The sequence below is a fragment of the Equus asinus genome, chromosome 7 (assembly GCF_041296235.1).
Source record: "Equus asinus isolate D_3611 breed Donkey chromosome 7, EquAss-T2T_v2, whole genome shotgun sequence".
Lineage (NCBI taxonomy): Eukaryota > Metazoa > Chordata > Mammalia > Perissodactyla > Equidae > Equus > Equus asinus.
Genome location: NC_091796.1, coordinates 64,823,914 through 64,832,824, shown reverse-complemented (window position 1 = coordinate 64,832,824; position 8,911 = coordinate 64,823,914).

Here is an 8,911-nt window from a genome sequence, read left to right as displayed (position 1 = left end):
TGGCCACTGTGTGAGGATCTGAGCCCTTGATCACTGCCACCAGGGGAGAGAGAAAGGGCTTCTCCCCTAGTTGCACTGCTTCCTGGGAGTCCAGTCCACCCACCTTCAGATGCATAGCTGCATGGGTCTCTTAGGCATCATGTTGTAGTGTGTACAGAATCCTCATTTGTCAATGGATGTTCTTAAAGGGGAGAGACAAAGGGAACAACTCTCTCCACCATCATGCTGACATCACTCTCAGTGTTACCTTTTTGTAAAATTTCAGTTTCCAGTTGTTCTTAGTTAGAGTATAGAAAGACATTTCATTTTTGGATGTTGACCATGTATCCTGTGATCTCAACTCACTTGTTAGTTCTAGGAGCTTTTTTGTATCTCCCTCAAGGTTTTCTTTGTACAATAAATGTCATTTATGAATAAGTATAATTTTCTTCTTTTCTTATCTGAATGCCTTGTATTTATTTTTCTTGCCTTATTGCACTTGCTAGGACTTCTAATACAGTATTGAATAGGAGTGGTGACAATAGGCATCTTGCCTAGTCTTAGGCAGAAAGCATTCAATCTCTTTCCATTAGGCATCATGTTAGCTGTAGGACTTTGTTGATGCTCTTCTATTTCTGGCTTGCTGAGGGTTTTTAATTATAAATGGTTGTTGAATTTTTCCAAATGCTTTTTCTTCATCTATTGATAAAACCTTGTGGTTTTTCTTGTTTTTCTGTTAATCTGGTGAATTGCATTGATTGACTTTTGACTGTTGACCCAGTCTTGTATTTCTTTCTTTTTTTTTAAAGATTTTATTTTTCTTTTTTCTCCCCAAATCCCCCTGGTACACACTTGTGTATTTTTAGTTGTGGGCCCTTCCAGTTGTGGCATGTGGGACACCGCCTCAGCATGGCTTAATGAGTGGTGCCATGTCTGTGCCCAGGATTCGAACTGGTGAAACCCTGGGCCCCCAAAGCATAGCACATGAACTTAACCACTCAACCAAGGGGCCAGCCCCCAGTCTTGTATTTCTGAGATAAACCCCTCTTGGTGATGGTACAGCCATGAGCCGCTTAACAATGAGAATACATTCTGAAAAATGCATTGTTAGGCAATTTTGTCATTTTGTGAATATCACAGAGTGTACTCACACTAATCTAGATAGTATAGCCTACTACATATCTACGCTATATGGTACTAATCTTATGGGAACACCATCATTGCAGGTCTGTTGTTGACTGAAACATCCTTATATGGTACATGACTGTATGTAATTCTTATATATTGTTAGATTCACTTGCTAATGTTTTGTTGAGAACTTTTATATCTTCATTTGTATAAGATATTGGTCTGTATTTTTCTTTTCTTGTATTAATTTTATCAAGATTTGGCATCAAGGTAATGCTGGTCTCATACAGTAAGTTGAGAAGTGATCCCATCCTATTCTGTTTTCCAAAAGTTAATTTTTACTCTGGCTATATTCAACCTATGTATATTGGAAGATAAATGAAAACAGAAACAGGAAACTCACTGCTGGGTTGTTTCTTGAATCCTGCTTGCTTCTATCCTCCTTTCAGGTTCTCTTGATAATTGTTGTACGTATTTCATCTGTGAGTTTTCATTGTACACTGGGAGTACCATAACAGAGACCTGGCTGTTGTTTTAAAGAACTAAATTTAGGAGTTGTTTGTTGTGGAGCAATAGATAACAAATAGCAATTCTTTTCATTCTTGACTCATTTTGATCCTATTCACTCTTTAGATTCCAGCTTTGTAGGGGCACTAGCCCTCGTGCCTTATAACCACGTGTCCTCCTGACCCCCTTATGAGTAGGATGTTAACCCCCTGGGATTTGTAATGATCCAGGTCCTGGCCATCCCAGATCATAGTTGATCTTACTCAAAGAACATCACATCTTGAAGGGACACAGAGCCCTTCCACGTGAGCTACTGTCCCCGGGAATGCTGGTTGCACCAAGGACAGTCCCTCTTGGCAAACATGTAGTCTTTATTCCCCTGCATGCTTAAGCAACCCCCACTCTGCCCACAGTAGTGAGTGCACAACTCCGTCTAGCCAGCTGCCACTGGACACACCTGGTAAGTAAATCCCAGTAAACCCTTATGTCTAATATGCTGTCTCCAGATCTTTTCTTCAGTCTCTCTGCAACGTAACCTGCACTGCTCACACAACTGGGCACACAGGCAGACAAGCTTATGTGACAGTTCCTCAGAGAGGCTTTCTCTAATCATTGAATTGGAACTAGAGCCCACCTGATTACTCTGGAATTACTCTGATTATTCCACTTGGTTTTCTTTATAAATTTTTGTCAATTTATAATTATTTTATTTGCTTGTGTCCTTGGACTATTAGCCAATGTGACATAAGTGTTGAGCACAGTGCTTGGCACATAATATGAATGTGGCACATAGCTGAATGAATAGAGGAAGGAATAAAAAAAAGAATAAGTGAATGAATGTACAAACCTACAACTTACAAATCTAGAGGGGTATCTTCACAAACAAAGGGCAGAATAGATATTGTCAAGCAGTTTCAGAGCTAACAAAGTCTCTCTCGTTAAAAATTAGGCTCCTTTTTCTCCTTTCTGTTTGATCACTAGTGGATGTAAACACTAGACACTGACCAGTCTGCATCTGCTATTTGTATATATACACATACATACACATGTATATACATGTATATATGTATTTATAATATATGTACATATTTATGATATATTATACATGATATATATATATGCATTAGATATAGATATTGATATAGTTATCATCCTGCTTCTTGCCTCCCAGATGTTTCTCTATATTCTTCATGAGCTCCTTAGATTCTTTCACTTTTTTATATTCATGATACTTTCATTTCTTTGCTTAAATAATTGAACCCCTCATTGTTCCTTCCTTACCCCTATGCGTGTCCCTGGTTATCCTAGAAAAGTCTTGTATCTTCTACCTTCCCTTGTTTCTGGGAATCTTTCTGGTCCCCATTCTCAGATCCTGTTACTCCAACTTGCCTGCAGTTCTCTGATGTGATCCATTCTTTTAAATCAGATTTTTGTTTTTTCATTCACTACCCTTAGACTAGATGTTTTGGACCAACCCTTACGTCCTGGGCCCACCCCAGCCCTCCTCTTAGACTTTGACTGTGATTCCTCTTTTTTTTTGAGGAAGATTCGCCCTGAGCTAACATCTGCCACCCATCCTCCTCTTTTTGCTGAGGAGGACTGGCCCTGAGCTAACATCCGTGCCCATCTTCCTCTACTTTATATGTGGGATGCCTACCACAGCATGGCATGCCAAGTGGTGCCATGTCTGCTCCCAGGAGCAGAACCGGCGAACCCTGGGCGCCCAAGCAGAATGTGCACACTTAGCCGCTGCACCACCAGGCCAGCCCTGATTCCTCTTTAATTAGAGCCCTCAAAGTGCACAAAGCCACACCCACACCAACACCAGCCCCCGATGTGAGAAGTGCAGCCTGCGCCAGTCCCCACTGGGAGGAGTTCAGCCTGGGCCAGTCCCTGTTTTCCTGGGAAGGAAGGTCTGCACCTCGCTTGTTACAAACATAATACGGAACTCAATAGCAAGGAACCATCTTGGGATAATTAATGTGGTCTTGCTGACTTTATTGATTCACTACAGTTTAATCTATTATGCAAAAGATCTTTGATTTTATACATTATAGGAACTAAATACTTCTGTCTTCCTAAAAGATCCCTGAAATGTCATTGAACTTTTTTCTTGATATCCTTTAACATCAATTATCTACTGGACTATTAGAGAGTAAGACCCTAGGTCTTAATAAAGTGGGAAAGACCATTTCTGTCGTAAAGAGGCCAAGACTGCTGTAGGTTTTCTGTTTTTTTGTTGTTGGTGGTGCGTTCGTTTGTTTGTTTTAGTTCTTTTTTCTACTTAATGTAGTTTTGATGTTTTTTCCTTTACTGTGCAACTATTAATTTCCTCTTGAAGTGTCTTTTTTTAAATTGCTTCTAATTTGCTATAAACATTATTTAGAGGGAAAAAAACCCTGTTTTCCACTTAACTTACCACCTCTGATTCTTTCTTTTGACTTTTCACACTTATCTCTGGTTTAAACTTTTACAGTGATCATATTATTACCTTTACACTAATTGATTAAAAATAAATGTTTTTAATGAATTGAAAATAGTACTTACCTCTTAGGAGAGTTGTGAATATTACACACATGAAAAATGTGTAGGAGAGTGGCTCACACCTCGTAAGTGCCCCATGAGCAGGAGCTGGTATGGTTTTGTTTTCTGCCTGGACCCAGAGACCATCTGCCTCTGCGCTTGCAGCTCCCGTGAGACACCTCCTGGGGGCTCTCCTCGTACCTCAGAGTGCAGACCTGAACTCCCCGGCTTCTTCCATCCTCACCCAAACATCTTCCTCTTATGCTTCTTAATTCTGCCAGTAGAATGATTTTACTACCACAGACTTGAATTTTTTAAGACATCTTTGATTTCTCTCTCTTCTTTGTCTCCCAACCCAAACAATTTCCAAGTCCTTTATATTCTGCTTTGCAAAATTTCTTAAGACTTTGCTCTCCTCTCCATACCCTTGTTCAGAATCTAATTCCTGCTCATCTGGACTAATGCCATAGTCTCTAGACTAAAGCAATCGTGTGATAACTGCCTTTGATTTCCAGCCCCTGTAATATATTCTACACACTTAGATTAATTTTCCTACAAACCATATCTGATAAAGTCTCTTTCTTACCCAGTAGGTTTTATTGACCCCCAGATGTACACTGAGTTCAGGCCCTCCACTCTCCAGGCCCCATCCACCCCTGCAGTCTGCCATGGCAACCCCTTCATGCTTGTACCCTCCAGGGAAGTTATTTAATGTATACTAAAATAAAAATGATAATTTTCTTTTTTGTTTTTTTTAAAGATTAGCACCTGAGCTAACATCTGTTGCCAATCTTATTTTTTTTCTTCTTCTTCTTCCTTCCAAAGCCCCCTAGTACATAGTTGCATATTCTAGTTGTGAGTGGCTCTGGTTGTGCTATGTGGGATGCCGGCTCAGCGTGGCCTGATGAGTGGTGCCATGTCCACGTCCAGGATCTGAAACAGCAAGACCCTGGTTCCAAAGCGGAGCACGCGAACTTAACCACTTGGCCACAGGGCTGTCCCCAAAAATGGTAATTTTCTAATTGAAGGTCTGTGATATTTTTCGTTTCTGTATTAAATGCGTGAGATGTAGAGTGGACTTTGATTACCTCTGTCTGGGCTTCTAAGAAGTCTCTTTTGTTGGCTTTTAACAGATTCTTGGCTTATTCTGGATTGATGAGATTGTCAAATAGCTGAGTTCCCTATAAGTGACATTAAAAAAACCTATGAGACACACACACACACATACATGCTAAGGAATCCTTTGGAATTTCAACAATATTAATTCTTTACCTAAAATGTGGTAGATACCAGAGAAATGCTTTTCCACTTCCCTTTACATGGGACATATTTGCAACTTGAGAACAAGAGCCAGTGTTGGTTTTCAGACAGAGTCCATTTAATTAATCACACTATTTGAACAGCTGGGGAGGCCATATATTTATATAAGAGCTTAACATTCTTTCAAAAATTGTCAAGTATGAATCAAAATAATATTATTTCACTTTTTAAAGATACACTATTTATCCTTAGATTTTATTCACACCTAACTTTATAAATCAATAGTTCTAGCCTTTGAGACGAATTATTACTATGTTCAAATGGTTTCTGAAAGCACTATCTATGTGGGATGGGGAAAGGGGCTACGGCTCTATTCACCACAGCAACTCATTTGGAAAGTGTGAGATTTTCCAATTTTTGTTTCTAAATTTGACAAGCGATGGAAAGAGTAGAGAATAAATAGCTTGATAAAATTATATGCTTTCCCCTTGGTAGTCAGCAGCATAAAGATGAGCTTTTCTTATTGGAAAAAGGTGAAGCACGTCTCATTCAATGCAGCAGCATAAACTCTACACAGACAAATATGGGTAAAAGCCATAGTAAAGCTGGATCCTTGTTTTAAATCACTCAAGGACACAGTTTTAAAGAAAATTATTAATTAACACATGTGAAATAACAGTAAAAATAAGCAGGAAAATTTTATAAAACTAGTTTTAATCTGAATTCTAGCTTCTATTCCTAGAGTAAAATCTAATTTGAGAGAGAAACTTTGGATTCTGCTAGAGATAATCAGATGAGAAACTCCAGGGGTATGGGCATTTATTTCAATGGAAGTCGCTTATCAACAGCTGTCCTTTGTGCCCAGCCTGTGTGGTCAGGGCCCCCAAGGACCACTCTGAGGGCCTTGGAACAGTGGCGTAACTCAAAAAAGTTATAAAGGAGGCTGGCCTGGTGGCATAGTGCCAAACCCTCCGCTTTGGCAGCCCAGGGTTCAAGTCCCCAGTGCAGACCTACACACTACTCATCAAGCCACGCTGTGGCAGTGTCCCACACGCAAAATAGAAGTAGATTGGCACAAAGTTAGCTCAAGGCCCATCTTCCTCACAAAAAAAATGTTATAAATGGGCAGAAGCTCCATAAGGCTAAATTTGAGGAGAGAAGGAAGGATAGGCAACTGGAACATGGCAAGGTCGACTTTAATTTTCTATTTGAGTTATATCATTGCAGAACAGAACTGTTTCTGGTCAGCAATTTGCATAGCTAAGGCCATATTACTTTGACAGTTATGTTATGACTCCAGTGGAGGCAGGGCATATGTTCTCCCCTAGGGGTTAAGGCAGGAAGGTGGCCACTGCAGGCTGGTGCTCAGAGAAACCCAAGACTTCTTATGCACTAACTCAGTCTTGAGATTCCGATGCATCATTAACCAAGGTCCACATGCCCATTTACCTCCCCACATCCTCTCAGACAGCCTTTGCCTTTACATGCTGTCTCTGCTTCTTCTCTACTTTTTAAATTTAAATACGTTTCTCTGTATAGGAAGACGAGGGGCACGTGTTATTATGTTCTCTGTTCTACAACCCCATGGGGGGGGGGGTCCTGGCCCCACCACTGTCTGAGGCTGCACTGAGAAACTTGTTTCAGAAGACTGAGAACCAGTCTTCACCTTCTAGAAATTTAACAATATAAGAGAAGAGATGCAGATACACCCAAAAGTATGGGCTTCAGAATAAAAGCACTGACCTTGTGCATGAAATTGTCAGGTGCAGGTTAAGTGAACTTTAATGTAATTCATTCATTCATTCACTCATTTGTTCATTCACTCATGCTTTCATTCATTCTACAGATATTTATTGAATACTTAGTGCCAGATAAGTTTCTAAGCACTGGAGACGTATGAGTGAGGAACACTCAACCCAATCTCTGCCCTGATGGAGCTCTCAAAATGGAGCAGAAATACAGTCACATAAAATTTGAATCTAACGTTGAAACTGTGATGTGAAGAACATAGTAAGATGAGAGCTTATCATAACCGAGGTGACACAGTCAGGAAGGGAAGACTTTCATAGAGAGACGCAGATGGAGCAGGAGTAAGCATATGACCCTGAGGGAGGAAGGAGCATGGTAAGAGGCACTGAGGAGCACAGCCAGCCCCAGTGGCGTAGTGGTTGAGTTCTTCATGCTCCACTTTGGAAGCCTGGGTTCAGTTCCCAGGTGCAGACATACACTGCTCTGTAGGCAGCCATGCTGTGCTGGTGACCCACATACTAAAAAATAGAGGAAGACTGGCACAGATGTTAGCTCAGCGTGAATCTTCCTCAGCAAAATAAAAAAGAAAGAAAGAAAGAAAAAAGCACCAAGAAAGGCCAGTGTGCCAGGAGTGATAAGAAATTAGACATGATGGGGAGAGGGGCTCAAACTCTGCACTATTTGTAGACCTCATTGATAAGTTTTATTTTCAGTAGAAAGCAAGAGTAGCACGTACTTTGAGGTCATTACCCAGAAGCATCGTGTCCAGCCTGGACAGAGGCAAGATAGACCCACATAGTCTAGAATCCAAGACAGTAAAGGCACACTCACCCTCTCTGTGTACATTAATCGCTGGGGACAGCAATATTAAGCAACAGCTTTTTGAATAGGGGCCAAACCACCACTTGGTTAAAACAGGGAAATTTTGACTAGCTCCACTAATAAATAATGAACCCAATATCCTTTGCCTGGCCTTCACTCTTTCACGTAAATTCAATATGTTAATGCATCTGTAACAAATTAAGTGTCTCTTAAAAGTCCCTTAAAAGTCTCCAAATCTTTTAAAATTTAGAGTGCCTATGGAAAACAAATAAGCAAAATCCTTGACCTTTTCTCTATTCATAAGTAAGATCAATGGAATATGCCAAGAACCCAGAAAACTTTCTATTCCCAGAATTTTAAAGGAGTTTGCTTTTATGTACCCAAAGTGAAATTGGAAATCTCCTTAAAAAAACCAGCTTGCTTGGTTAGCTTTGATAATGAAATCAAGAGAATACTGATATATGCCGGTCGCAATGCCCAATAACCTAATCTCCAAACTCGCAGTGGTATTTGGCATATGAAGCCTGCACAACCCTTGGAAACTGAGTAGCAATTTAAGTTGTTTATTCTTACATAATGGGGAGCGGGGGAGAGCCTTTCTATTTCCCATCAGTCAGTGTCACGTGCCCCTTCTGTGTTCTGGTGAGTATTTTCTATAATTACCCATTAAGCTGATCTGTAACAACCAATAAAATACCTGAGACTATTCCTGAAATCCAAGCAGAATCTTGGAATAGAGAGATAACAAGAAGACAGTCTTTTGTAAGCACACTTTAAATAACAAATTTTATTTGAAAAAAAAATGAAGAAAAGAATGGGGAAGGAAATGCTATTAAAGAACTACAGAAAAGAATCAGCAATTTCTGAGTTTTTCAATTAAGTTGCCAATTTTAAGGCTATTACACTGCGCCCTGATTCAAAAGGATTAGCAATTTTCTTCTTA